General features: G+C 42.2%; 9 non-coding genes across 9 annotated transcripts; all 9 read right to left on the bottom strand.

Annotated features, from left to right (window-relative positions):
* Window positions 1-5674: 5674 nt before the first annotated feature.
* LOC130400875 (5S ribosomal RNA) lies at window positions 5675-5793 on the bottom strand. Its single transcript, XR_008903345.1, has one exon. It is a non-coding gene; the product is annotated as a 5S ribosomal RNA (ribosomal RNA).
* A 2195-nt stretch (window positions 5794-7988) lies between these two features.
* On the bottom strand, window positions 7989-8107 carry LOC130400820 (5S ribosomal RNA). Its single transcript, XR_008903293.1, has one exon. It is a non-coding gene; the product is annotated as a 5S ribosomal RNA (ribosomal RNA).
* Window positions 8108-8626: 519 nt separating this feature from the next.
* On the bottom strand, window positions 8627-8745 carry LOC130394694 (5S ribosomal RNA). Its single transcript, XR_008897827.1, has one exon. It is a non-coding gene; the product is annotated as a 5S ribosomal RNA (ribosomal RNA).
* A 519-nt stretch (window positions 8746-9264) lies between these two features.
* LOC130400179 (5S ribosomal RNA) lies at window positions 9265-9383 on the bottom strand. Its single transcript, XR_008902657.1, has one exon. It is a non-coding gene; the product is annotated as a 5S ribosomal RNA (ribosomal RNA).
* A 521-nt stretch (window positions 9384-9904) lies between these two features.
* On the bottom strand, window positions 9905-10023 carry LOC130395553 (5S ribosomal RNA). Its single transcript, XR_008898600.1, has one exon. It is a non-coding gene; the product is annotated as a 5S ribosomal RNA (ribosomal RNA).
* Window positions 10024-10953: 930 nt separating this feature from the next.
* LOC130395679 (5S ribosomal RNA) lies at window positions 10954-11073 on the bottom strand. The gene has a single exon (XR_008898706.1). It is a non-coding gene; the product is annotated as a 5S ribosomal RNA (ribosomal RNA).
* A 529-nt stretch (window positions 11074-11602) lies between these two features.
* On the bottom strand, window positions 11603-11721 carry LOC130401136 (5S ribosomal RNA). The gene has a single exon (XR_008903594.1). It is a non-coding gene; the product is annotated as a 5S ribosomal RNA (ribosomal RNA).
* A 529-nt stretch (window positions 11722-12250) lies between these two features.
* On the bottom strand, window positions 12251-12369 carry LOC130401224 (5S ribosomal RNA). The gene has a single exon (XR_008903689.1). It is a non-coding gene; the product is annotated as a 5S ribosomal RNA (ribosomal RNA).
* A 519-nt stretch (window positions 12370-12888) lies between these two features.
* Window positions 12889-13007, bottom strand: LOC130400079 (5S ribosomal RNA). Its single transcript, XR_008902562.1, has one exon. It is a non-coding gene; the product is annotated as a 5S ribosomal RNA (ribosomal RNA).
* Window positions 13008-13511: the final 504 nt, after the last annotated feature.

Raw genomic sequence — 13511 nt, 5'->3', positions numbered from 1 at the left:
AGTTCTCCTGCAAGAATTCCTTTAACTTCATGAAAAAGATCTTCAATTTGTCACACTCATAATATAAATGCATTAATGTCTCCGGATCAGTTTTGCATATATCGCACTCCCTTCTTACATCCTTATTTATTTGGTGTATCACCACATTTGTGTACAGTCTGTTGTGCCGTAATTTAAAATCATGATCCTGACATTCTATACTATTTTTGCTTACATTCCACTGCTCCCATATTTGATTTCCTTCCATACCTGGGAACACCTTTTCCCAAACCTTTTCCGATGCAGGTTCCTTAAATTCCTTTTGGATCAGCGCTTTGTAGTAGTCCTTTATCTTTGAATCCCTTAGTGGCTTTTTTTCCCCATTATTTTCTATATATAACTCGGGGAACGTTATTTTCCTTTCTATAACCACGTTATTTTCTATTTGCCTCACCCAATCTATTGGTATGCTTTCTTTTATTTTATCGTACATATTTACAGTAGTGGTTTCGTTCATTTCTTCATCATACTCCTTAACTGTGTCTATTATAGCCTGGTATCTTAGAAACCCAGGTATGAATTCATATAGGCAATGTTTTATTTGCGTTAGTCCAGAATAAAATATTTTTTTATCCCATAGCATGTTATTGTTCATTTTTATCAATGGGTTACACCATATTGGTTGATTTATTACCTGACTGTATTTTGTGCATTCATATTTAATGTTTATTCTGTATTTCCCCCATGCATCAAACACCTCTTTATAATATCTAGGCACTTTCTCATACATGGAGTTTTTCATTATCATTATTAGACCGTTTTCTTCACATCTTCCATTTTTATATAAATATTCCTTAAAAACATTTTTCCATCCATAATCAACCCTATCGTACAGATACTTTTTAACAGTTTTTATTCGTATTGCTTTTTTCTTAATATTCAAGTCCACCAATTTCAATCCTCCTTCATATTTCCCTATCAGTGTCTTTTGTGCTATTCTTGCCAGTTTCCCATCCCAAATGTAATTTGTAATTGTGCCGTTTAGCTCTTTGTGCACCCACTCTGGCATGTCTATCACAGTCAAGACATAGACAATCTGGGATAGTATTAATGCATTTACCACTAAAACCTTCCCCTTTAATTTCAATCTCCTCGGCTTCCACGCATTTAATGTGTTTTTCACTTTATTTATTACCCCATTCCATGTCTCATCTCTCGCCTCCTTTTCTTTCACTCCCATATTTATCCCCAATATTTTCATATAATCATTTGAAACTCTAAAAGGTATGTTACAATCATTTTGGTTTATATTTCCGACGTACATTATTTCAGTTTTGTCTATATTTACTTTAGCCCCTGCTGCTCTCCCATATATTTCCATTTTTCCCATTATCCTTTTCACGCTATTCATATTTTTTACCATACATGTGGTGTCATCAGCATATTGCTGTATTTTGCTTTCACCCCCATTTGGCAATTTTATCCCCTCTATTTCCTTATCCTTCTTTATCATTTCCGCGAGACTTTCTGCAGTTAAGCTGTAAAGTACTGCCGATAGCGGGCACCCTTGCCTCACAGATCTTTCCAATGGAAAAGGATCTGTTATAGCTCCATTTATTTTTATCCTACTCCTTGCATTTTTGTACAATAATTTAATCCAGTTGATTATTCTTTGCCCAAAACCAAATTTTTCTAATGTGCAAAATAAAAAACTATGCTCAACCCTATCGAAGGCTTTATTAAGGTCCATACTTAAAATAATTCCACCATCCTTCCCCATGCATTCGATTGTGTCCCTTATTGTGCAAATAATGTCCGATATGTCCCTCCCTGGTATCCCATACGCCTGTGTTGGTGCTATGATTGTTGGTGCTGCTGTTTTTATTCTGTTTGCTAATACCTTTGTTAAGATCTTGTAATCCGTGTTTAGTACAGTTAGCGGCCTATAGTTTTCCAGTTTTCTTTTGCTTCCCTTATTTTTATATATGATCGTTATTAGTCCTGTTGCCAGCGACTCTGGTATCTCCTGCTCCTTCTCCATCTCTGCATAAAGTATGTTTAAAATTGGTAGCAGATCGTCTATAAATGTTTTATAAAATTCACTTGTAAGGCCATCTGTTCCCGGACTTTTATTGGTATTTAATGACATTATTGCTTCCTTTATTTCTATGTCTTTGATGTTGTCATCACACATACTTTTCTCATCATTTGTTATCGTTTTATTAATATTACCTAATACTGCATTTATATCTTCCTTCTTTGCATTTCCTTTTTTGTATAGATTTTTATAAAATGTCCCAACATTTCCAATAATGTCTACAAAATCATTTATTATCTCTCCATTTTCATTTTCTAACTCTTCAATATATACCCTTTCCTGTTTCCTTTTTTCTAATCCCAAAAAATAGCCTGTGCATCTCTCCCCCTTCATCGCATATTTCTCCCTACTCCTTGTTATTGCCCCCATACATTTATTCTGTTCATAAACGTCTAGTTTGGATTTCACCTTTATGTATTTTTCTATGCTATGTTTTGGATCCTTATCAATTCTTTCTGCCTCTTCTGCCAGCTCATCCTTCAAACATTTTATTTTCTCTCTTTCTTTAAAAGCCCGGACCTTTGCATATCTAATACTTATTGTCCTTATCTTTTGCTTCAGTCTTTCCCACCATAATCCCTTGTTTCTACACATGTCCATGTTCTTTTTTCCATTCTCTATGCAGGCCACTATTTTATTTCTATATCCCTCTTCCTCTAGGAGAGTACTGTTTAGGCACCACACTCCTCCTCCCCTTCTCTCTATCCCAGTACCAACCTCTATTGACAGGATTGCATGGTCACTGAATGATGTGAATTTATACATCATATTTTTTATAAATTTAACCATTGTCTGATGTGCTATACACAAGTCTATTCGGCTTTGTTTTAATTCCCCCATTACCATTTGCCTTCTTGAGTACTCTCTCCTGTTTGGGTTTTCGTTTCTCCATACATCAATTAATTGTTTTTCCTCCATTGTTTTCAGAAAAACCTTTCTTGAAGCATCATTTTTAAATTCCTTCCCTATTGCCATATCCAACCTTGTACTTTTTAAATTAAAATCTCCCACTATTATACAGTTTCCCACACACCATTTTCCTAAATCCAAAAGAAAAGCCTTCCTGTCTGCTTCTATATTTGGTGCATATATATTAATTATTCTGTACTCTATCTTTTTGTATTTAAATTCTATGATTATGACTCTTCCTTTTTTATCTTTGTAGATTTCTTTGAGGTTTTCTACAGTATTATTTTTTATCAGGATTGCTACCCCACATGATTTATCCGTACCATGGTTTGCATACATAATGTCTGTCCATTTCGTTTTTATATCTTTCATGATATGGTCTGTCCAGTTCGTTTCTTGCAGACATAACATGTCATTATTTTTACATTTAATTAATAGTTTTCCAAATTTGCTTTGATTCCTTAGCCCATTTGTGTTGAATGAAATCAAGCTTAACATTAAACACATAATTACGGTTTCATTCCCAACCTTCATTTTGTCCTTCTTTCCTCCCTCTTCCTCCTTTTCTCCTCAGCTTGGAGCGCAGCTTTTCTTTTCTTTGTGGTCTCCTCCGCCTTTCGTTCCTTCTGCGGTCTGCTTACACTCTCTGCCTCTGAAATATCCTCGATAATCATGAAGTCCATCGCAGTTTCCCTCTCGTCTCGGTTTCCATCTCCATGCTCCTTTACCCCAACGCTGCCGGTTCCGTCTGCTGGAGTCGTCTCGCGAGGAGCCTTCTCTCCACTCGATTCCTCTCCGGACCGGCTCTCCTCCTGCCCCACAGCTCCCAACACGTCTCCTGCTGCGACGTCACTCAGGGGATGCCGTCTTTGGTTCTGCACCATGGTCTCCGCCCTGCTCTCTGGGACGCCCCCTAGGTCTCCCTCCGTCTGCATGTCGTCCTCGTCGCTGTCCGTCTCCTCCTCCTCGCCGTCAGTGCTGTTGACCTCCTCCGCGACGTTGACCTCCTCCGCGACGCTGACATCCTCTCTCTCCGCTGCTTCTGGAACACACTCCCTTGCATAGTGTCCCTGTTTTTTACACCTGTGACATCTGAATTCTGGGCATTCTCGGAAGATGTGACCCGGTTTTATACATAATCTGCATACTTTCATCTGCCTGTCATGGATCACGCGGAAGTACTCTCCCCCCTCTAGTGTTTCGAACTTCGTTGTGTAAGGTAGCGATTTCACTGTTTCAGTGAACCGGACCTTCAAGAACCTGGTTCCATCGGCTATGTCAGTTCCTGGCCACATTCTTCTTTTAATTGGCGAGATTGCCTTAACTCCCCATTCTGCAAGTTTGGCAAGAATGACACCATCCACAATGTACGTCGGCAAGTTTAAAAAAGATACAACTAATTCGTCATTTCTAATTTCTTTTGCCACTACCGTGCTCTTCTTTATTCTAATCCCATCTAACAGTTTATCCTTCCCTTCAACATTGTCCATTGTTATTTCGTACTTTTTGGGCATTTTAAAACGGCATCCATTCACCACCCCGCACGTTTTTTTAACCTCACTTAGAAGCTCCATCATAGTCACCATCTCATCTCCAACGATCTCTACCGCCAAGGTAAGCTCCTTCTCAAATTTCTTATCTGTGCTTTGAAGAAGTTCCGAGGTACTTTTACTGTTGTCCGTGATCCTTCTCATAGTCGTTTCCTTTCCAATGTCGGCGTTCTTTGTCGGTTGCTGCGTCTTGCCGTTGTCCATGATCCTGCTCGTGGTCGGGGTCTTTCCATGGTCGGTGTTCTTGGGCGATGTCTGCTCCATGCCGTTGTCCATATTCTGTGTCGTTGTGCTTGCCGGTCCGCTGTCAGTTGCCATGAGATCCGTCCTACTCCTCTCTACTCGCTCTCTCCTCTCCATTACGTCACTCATTCAAACACACACACAAACAAAAACAAAAAAGACGTTCCCCCGAACAGCAAGCTGCTGGGGGAATAAAAAAAACTAAAACAAAAAGTAAAACACACTCACTCACTTTAAATCTAGCACAAACAAAAAAGTCCACCTGCTCTCTCCACCTGCTCTCTCTGCTCACTGCTCACTTCCTGGTTGCACACCTGAACGGGATCAGACGAGATCGGGCGTGTTCAGGGTGGTATGGCCGTAAGCAATTAGTGCAGGCGCAAAACCAGGTTTTATACAGTAGCACATAAGGAGTGAGAAAGCTGCTGAGGCTTGACGTTACACTTTTACAAAAACAATCATTAGTTAGATATAAACGGCAGTAATTGATTCAGTAGGACTCCTTATCCATGTAAACGATCATTGTGACATCTGAATTCATTAATTATCTGAAATACACTGCGTGTGCGTGTGATGTTAAATGTTTGAACCAAGGTTAACGGTTAAAGTGTCAGAGAATGGGTGGTGATTTTTTGACGTCCTCCCATGATCTGAAGTGAGCGTGCGTGTTTGTGTTGGTGAAAGTTTAAGAAATGTACAACTGTCGGTTCAGCTCTCTGGTGCTCCCTGCTGGCAGTATCACTATACTGTCCTCATGTTTCACAAAAATAGTTTTGAGAGACGTTGTCAGTTTTTGTATGTTGCTTAAATCCTCCAAAGCGGTTGGCAGTAAACATCAGGTCACGGTACGCCACGGTAGGCCACGGAGGCAATGAGCTCGAGTTGAAAAAGAAAAAGCTTACAGCACCTGGTATTCCCAGGCGGTCTCCCATCCAAGTACTAACCAGGCCCGACCCTGCTTAGCTTCTGAGATCAAACAAGATCAGGCGTGTTCAGGGTGGTATGGCCGTAAGCAATTAGTGCATGCGCAAAACCAGGTTTTATACAGTAGCACATAAGGAGTGAGAAAGCTGCTGAGGCTCGACGTTACACTCTTACAAAAACAATCATTAGTTAGATATAAACGGCAGTAATTGATTCAGTAGGACTCCTTATCCATGTAAACGATCATTGTGACATCTGAATTCATTAATTATCTGAAATACACTGCGTGTGCGTGTGATGTTAAATGTTTGAACCAAGGTTAACGGTTAAAGTGTCAGAGAATGGGTGGTGATTTTTTGACGTCCTCCCATGATCAGAGGGGTGTTCCACGAACGGAGGTTTAACAAACACAGAGTTAACGCTGAACTCTAGGTTGATTGACCCTGTGCCGACCAACCCAGAGTTTTCGGTTCCACAGCAGCGGTTATGCATTAGTTCAATCAACTCGGGGTTGGTTAACACAGGGTTGTGCGCGTCTACGCCAAACTTAAAAAGACGTGATGTATGGATCATGGAAACCCTGATCGATATGGCAAAACGGGCCGCTAATTTCAATGAAATGGAACTCTAGGTTCTCCTGGAGAGCTATGACGAGGAGAAGGACATTATCACAAGAAAAGGGAACGCTAAAACCTCTGGAACCCGGAGAACCAAAGCCTGGCAGCGGATCGCTGACCGCGTAAATGCGTTAGTTACACGTCAAAAGCATGATCCTTAACATTTGAGCCATGAATATATAAATATCCCAGTTAAGCATTCTTAAAGATCCTACCACATAACCCCTTTCTTCTAAAACAATATGTAGCCTACTCCGATTGCTTCCAAGCTGTCAGAGGATCAAGTATAAAAATGAAGTATAAAAAACATACAAACTGGTAAGCTTTTCCCACCATCGTATTGGTATAAATTTAAATAAGCCATTTGTTTAAGCCAATCGTGAAAAGGCCGACAGTCGGCAGACTGGATCTGGCCCTCAAATTGTCTTGACCCCGGTGGAGGAGCTGTTAATAAACATAAATTCAGGGCGCCCTGGCATGGAGGGGGTACCTGGAGGTACCTACCACCTCAGAGAGTCATGGGCCATACCCCACACTGGTTGAATGTAGGTTTTTGTGTTTTCTTGCATTTTCGATTTTTTTTGCCTTCGAAGTAACACATGCAAACCGTGTGCTTGCCACAGCGCATACTATTCCAAATGTTTCTTTTTTTGGTAACTGGGTAGAAAACCTAAAAGTGACAATTCATCGACTTCACAGATCAAGATGGATCAGTGCTTGTAATGAAGCCGCCGGCTACGATCGAACATTCTCCAGTGGATGCAAGTCCGTTGGGACTATTTTATACATTATGTTGTAAATGCCTCTCGGCATAGTACTCAGACAATATTGCTCTTTGTATGATAGGAGGCCGATACAAATCTTTGATGGGTCATCTGAAACGACTGTGATGTGCTCAGCATCTCCAGCATTATAGCCATTATAGCCTATAGATAAAACTACCATTTGAAAAACCCGGAGGGCTACGCAAATAGTCTGGAGTGAACTGAAGCCAGGTCCTCGATTGGTAGTGTTGGCTATGTAAGGCTATTTAAATATATTAAAGATTTGCGCGAGAATCTATCTCTCCACTCCAGCAAAAAGTCATCCAATATGCCAAGATGTCGAGCCGTGGTCTTATCAATCGCTCCCGGTGGATTGCACGTATAATTTGCGCTCTGATATCGGCAGTTCTCTCATCAAAAGGGCATGCCATTGTGAACACATGAAATCTGCGGTGAACGCCGGTGGAAATACCCAAAACCGGGTTATGTTTCAAACTTAACCTGCGCAAAACCTGGTCCGACCAGGTTTGATTCAGAGCATATGTTGCTATAGCAACTAACATACCGTGATCCTTTTGGAACGGAAAACCTAGGGTTACAGCAAACCCTGGGTTAACTTACCCGGTTATGTGATAAAACCGGCTTTGTGGAACACCCCACTGAAGTGAGCGTGCGTGTTTGTGTTGGTGAAAGTTTAAGAAATGTACAACTGTCGGTTCAGCTCTCTGGTGCTCCCTGCTGGCAGTATCACTATACTGTCCTCATGTTTCACAAAAATAGTTTTGAGAGACGTTGTCAGTTTTTGTATGTTGCTTAAATCCTCCAAAGCGGTTGGCAGTAAACATCAGGTCACGGTACGCCACGGTAGGCCACGGAGGCAATGAGCTCGAGTTGAAAAAGAAAGAGCTTACAGCACCTGGTATTCCCAGGCGGTCTCCCATCCAAGTACTAACCAGGCCCGACCCTGCTTAGCTTCTGAGATCAAACGAGATCGGGCGTGTTCAGGGTGGTATGGCCGTAAGCAATTATTACAGGCGCAAAACCAGGTTTTATACAGTAGCACATAAGGAGTGCGAAAGCTGCTGAGGCTCGACGTTACACTTTTACAAAAACAATCATTAGTTAGATATAAACGGCAGTAATTGATTCAGTAGGACTCCTTATCCATGTAAACGATCATTGTGACATCTGAATTCATTAATTATCTGAAATACACTGCGTGTGCGTGTGATGTTAAATGTTTGAACCAAGGTTAACGGTTAAAGTGTCAGAGAATGGGTGGTGATTTTTTGACGTCCTCCCATGATCTGAAGTGAGCGTGCGTGTTTGTGTTGGTGAAAGTTTAAGAAATGTACAACTGTCGGTTCAGCTCTCTGGTGCTCCCTGCTGGCAGTATCACTATACTGTCCTCATGTTTCACAAAAATAGTTTTGAGAGACGTTGTCAGTTTTTGTATGTTGCTTAAATCCTCCAAAGCGGTTGGCAATAAACATCAGGTCACGGTACGCCACGGAGTCAATGAGCTCGAGTTGAAAAAGAAAAAGCTTACAGCACCTAGTATTCCCAGGCGGTCTCCCATCCAAGTACTAACCAGGCCCGATCCTGCTTAGCTTCCGAGATCAGACGAGATCGGGCGTGTTCAGGGTGGAATGGCCGTAAGCAATTAGTGCAGGCGCAAAACCAGGTTTTATACAGTAGCACATAAGGAGTGAGAAAGCTGCTGAGGCTCGACGTTACACTCTTACAAAAACAATCATTAGTTACATATAAACGGCAGTAATTGATTCAGTAGGACTCCTTATCCATGTAAACGATCATTGTGACATCTGAATTCATTAATTATCTGAAATACACTGCGTGTGCGTGTGATGTTAAATGTTTGAACCAAGGTTAACGGTTAAAGTGTCAGAGAATGGGTGGTGATTTTTTGACGTCCTCCCATGATCTGAAGTGAGCGTGCGTGTTTGTGTTGGTGAAAGTTTAAGAAATGTACAACTGTCGGTTCAGCTCTCTGGTGCTCCCTGCTGGCAGTATCACTATACTGTCCTCATGTTTCACAAAAATAGTTTTGAGAGACGTTGTCAGTTTTTGTATGTTGCTTAAATCCTCCAAAGCGGTTGGCAGTAAACATCAGGTCACGGTACGCCACGGAGTCAATGAGCTCGAGTTGAAAAAGAAATTGCTTACAGCACCTGGTATTCCCAGTCGGTCTCCCATCCAAGTACTAACCAGGCCCGACCCTGCTTAGCTTCCGAGATCAGACGAGATCGGGCGTGTTCAGGGTGGTATGGCCGTAAGCAATTAGTGCAGGCGCAAAACCAGGTTTTATACAGTAGGAGTGAGAAAGCTGCTGAGGCTCGACGTTACACTTTTAGAAAAAAAATCATTAGTTAGATATAAACGGCAGTAATTGATTCAGTAGGACTCCTTATCTATGTAAACGATCATTGTGACATCTGAATTAATTAATTATCTGAAATACACTGCGTGTGCGTGTGATGTTAAATGTTTGAACCAAGGTTAACGGTTAAAGTGTCAGTGAATGGGTGGTGATTTTTTGACGTCCTCCCATGATCTGAAGTGAGCGTGCGTGTTTGTGTTGGTGAAAGTTTAAGAAATGTACAACTGTCGTTTCAGCTCTCTGGTGCTCCCTGCTGGCAGTATCACTATACTGTCCTCATGTTTCACAAAAATAGTTTTGAGAGACGTTGTCAGTCTTTGTATGTTGCTTAAATCCTCCAAAGCGGTTGGCAGTAAACATCAGGTCACGGTAGGTCACGGTAGGCCACGGAGGCAATGAGCTCGAGTTGAAAAAGAAAATGCTTACAGCACCTGGTAATCCCAGGCAGTCTCCCATCCAAGTATTAACCAGGCCCAACCCTGCTTAGCTTCCGAGATCAGACGAGATCAGGCGTGTTCAGGGTGGTATGGCCGTAAGCAAATAGTGCAGGCGCAAAACCAGGTTTTATACAGTAGGAGTGAGAAAGCTGCTGAGGCTCGACGTTACACTTTTACAAAAACAATCATTAGTTAGATATAAACGGCAGTAATTGATTCAGTAGGACTCCTTATCCATGTAAACGATCATTGTGACATCTGAATTCATTAATTATCTGAAATACACTGCGTGTGCGTGCGATGTTAAATGTTTGAACCAAGGTTAACGGTTAAAGTGTCAGAGAATGGGTGGTGATTTTTTGACGTCCTCCCATGATCTGAAGTGAGCGTGCGTGTTTGTGTTGGTGAAAGTTTAAGAAATGTACAACTGTCGTTTCAGCTCTCTGGTGCTCCCTGCTGGCAGTATAAATATACTGTCCTCATGTTTCACAAAAATAGTTTTGAGAGACGTTGTCAGTCTTTGTATGTTGCTTAAATCCTCCAAAGCGGTTGGCAGTAAACATCAGGTCACGGTAGGTCACGGTAGGCCACGGAGGCAATGAGCTCGAGTTGAAAAAGGAAATGATTACAGCACCTGGTATTCCCAGGCGGTCTCCCATCCAAGTACTAACCAGGCCCGACCCATCTTAGCTTCTGAGCTCAGACGAGATCGGGCGTGTTTTTTTTTTTTTTTTTTTTTTTTTTTTCTTTCTTGTTTCTCCTTCACCTTGTCCAACTCCTTGCTCTTCACCAGTATCGTTGGTTTGCTCGCTGGGGTTTTCTTCTGCAGAATCTTGTCCATTGCATCTGCCCACCCAGCGTTAAGGTTAGTGGGTTCTCCGTCAACCTCCTCAATTCCTTTATCTTCATCGTCTGCCTCATCTCCGTCACTAACTTTAATGTCCTCTTTATCATCAGCATCATCATCAGCTTCTTCCTCCTCATCATCATTGTCATCATCATCCATGTCATTCATGTCATTTTCTCCTCACTACTTACAGCAACCTGGGCTTCTGAGGAGGTCTCCCATCCAAGTACTAACCAGGCCAGACCCTGCTTAGCTTCCGAGATCAGACGAGATCGGGGGTGTTCAGGGTGGTATAGCCGTAAGCAATTATTGCAGGCGCAAAACCAGGTTTTATACAGTAGCACATAAGGAGTGAGAAAGCTGCTGAGGCTCGACGTTACACTCTTACAAAAACAATCATTAGTTAGATATAAACGGCAGTAATTGATTCAGTAGGACTCCTTATCCATGTAAACGATCATTGTGACATCTGAATTCATTAATTATCTGAAATACACTGCGTGTGCTTGTGATGTTAAATGTTTGAACCAAGGTTAACGGTTAAAGTGTCAGAGAATGGGTGGTGATTTTTTGACGTCCTCCCATGATCTGAAGTGAGCGTGCGTGTTTGTGTTGGTGAAAGTTTAAGAAATGTACAACTGTCGGTTCAGCTCTCTGGTGCTCCCTGCTGGCAGTATCACTATACTGTCCTCATGTTTCACAAAAATAGTTTTGAGAGACGTTGTCAGTTTTTGTATGTTGCTTAAATCCTCCAAAGCGGTTGGCAGTAAACATCAGGTCACGGTACGCCACGGTAGGCCACGGAGGCAACGAGCTCGAGTTGAAAAAGAAAAAGCGTACAGCACCTGGTATTCCCAGGCGGTCTCCCATCCAAGTACTAACCAGGCCCGACCCTGCTTAACTTCTGAGATCAGACGAGATCGGGCGTGTTCAGGGTGGTATGGCCGTAAGCAATTAGTGCAGGCGCAAAACCAGGTTTTATACAGTAGCACATAAGGAGTGAGAAAGCTGCTGAGGCTCGACGTTACACTTTTACAAAAACAATCATTAGTTAGATATAAACGGCAGTAATTGATTCAGTAGGACTCCTTATCCATGTAAACGATCATTGTGACATCTGAATTCATTAATTATCTGAAATACACTGCGTGTGCGTGTGATGTTAAATGTTTGAACCAAGGTTAACGGTTAAAGTGTCAGAGAATGGGTGGTGATTTTTTGACGTCCTCCCATGATCTGAAGTGAGCGTGCGTGTTTGTGTTGGTGAAAGTTTAAGAAATGTACAACTGTCGGTTCAGCTCTCTGGTGCTCCCTGCTGGCAGTATCACTATACTGTCCTCATGTTTCACAAAAATAGTTTTGAGAGACGTTGTCAGTTTTTGTATGTTGCTTAAATCCTCCAAAGCGGTTGGCAGTAAACATCAGGTCACGGTACGCCACGGTAGGCCACGGAGGCAATGAGCTCGAGTTGAAAAAGAAAAAGCTTACAGCACCTGGTATTCCCAGGCGGTCTCCCATCCAAGTACTAACCAGGCCCGACCCTGCTTAGCTTCCGAGATCAGACGAGATCGCGCGTGTTCAGGGTGGTATGGCCGAAAGCAATTATTGCAGGCGCAAAACCAGGTTTTATACAGTAGCACATAAGGAGTGAGAAAGCTGCTGAGGCTCGACGTTACACTCTTACAAAAACAATCATTAGTTAGATATAAACGGCAGTAATTGATTCAGTAGGACTCCTTATCCATGTAAACGATCATTGTGACATCTGAATTAATTAATTATCTGAAATACACTGCGTGTGCGTGTGATGTTAAATGTTTGAACCAAGGTTAACGGTTAAAGTGTCAGAGAATGGGTGGTGATTTTTTGACGTCCTCCCATGATCTGAAGTGAGCGTGCGTGTTTGTGTTGGTGAAAGTTTAAGAAATGTACAGCTGTCGGTTCAGCTCTCTGGTGCTCCCTGCTGGCAGTATCACTATACTGTCCTCATGTTTCACAAAAATAGTTTTGAGAGACGTTGTCAGTTTTTGTATGTTGCTTAAATCCTCCAAAGCGGTTGGCAGTAAACATCAGGTCACGGTACGCCACGGAGTCAATGAGCTCGAGTTGAAAAAGAAAATGCTTACAGCACCTGGTATTCCCAGGCGGTCTCCCATCCAAGTACTAACCAGGCCCGACCCTGCTTAGCTTCCGAGATCAGACGAGATCGGGCGTGTTCAGGGTGGTATTGCCGTAAGCAATTAGTGCAGGCGCAAAACCAGGTTTTATACAGTAGCACATAAGGAGTGAGGAAGCTGCTGAGGCTCGACGTTACACTCTTACAAAAACAATCATTAGTTAGATATAAACGGCAGTAATTGATTCAGTAGGACTCCTTATCCATGTAAACGATCATTGTGACATCTGAATTAATTAATTATCTGAAATACACTGCGTGTGCGTGTGATGTTAAATGTTTGAACCAAGGTTAACGGTTAAAGTGTCAGAGAATGGGTGGTGATTTTTTGACGTCCTCCCATGATCTGAAGTGAGCGTGCGTGTTTGTGTTGGTGAAAGTTTAAGAAATGTACAGCTGTCGGTTCAGCTCTCTGGTGCTCCCTGCTGGCAGTATCACTATACTGTCCTCATGTTTCACAAAAACAGTTTTGAGAGACGTTGTCAGTTTTTGTATGTTGCTTAAATCCTCCAAAGCGGTTGGCAGTAAACATCAGGTCACGGTACTCCACGGAGTCAATGAGCTCG

The sequence above is a fragment of the Gadus chalcogrammus genome, chromosome 12 (genome assembly GCF_026213295.1).
Source record: "Gadus chalcogrammus isolate NIFS_2021 chromosome 12, NIFS_Gcha_1.0, whole genome shotgun sequence".
Taxonomy (NCBI): Eukaryota; Metazoa; Chordata; class Actinopteri; order Gadiformes; family Gadidae; genus Gadus; species Gadus chalcogrammus.
This window is presented reverse-complemented; position numbering and strand designations above follow the sequence as displayed.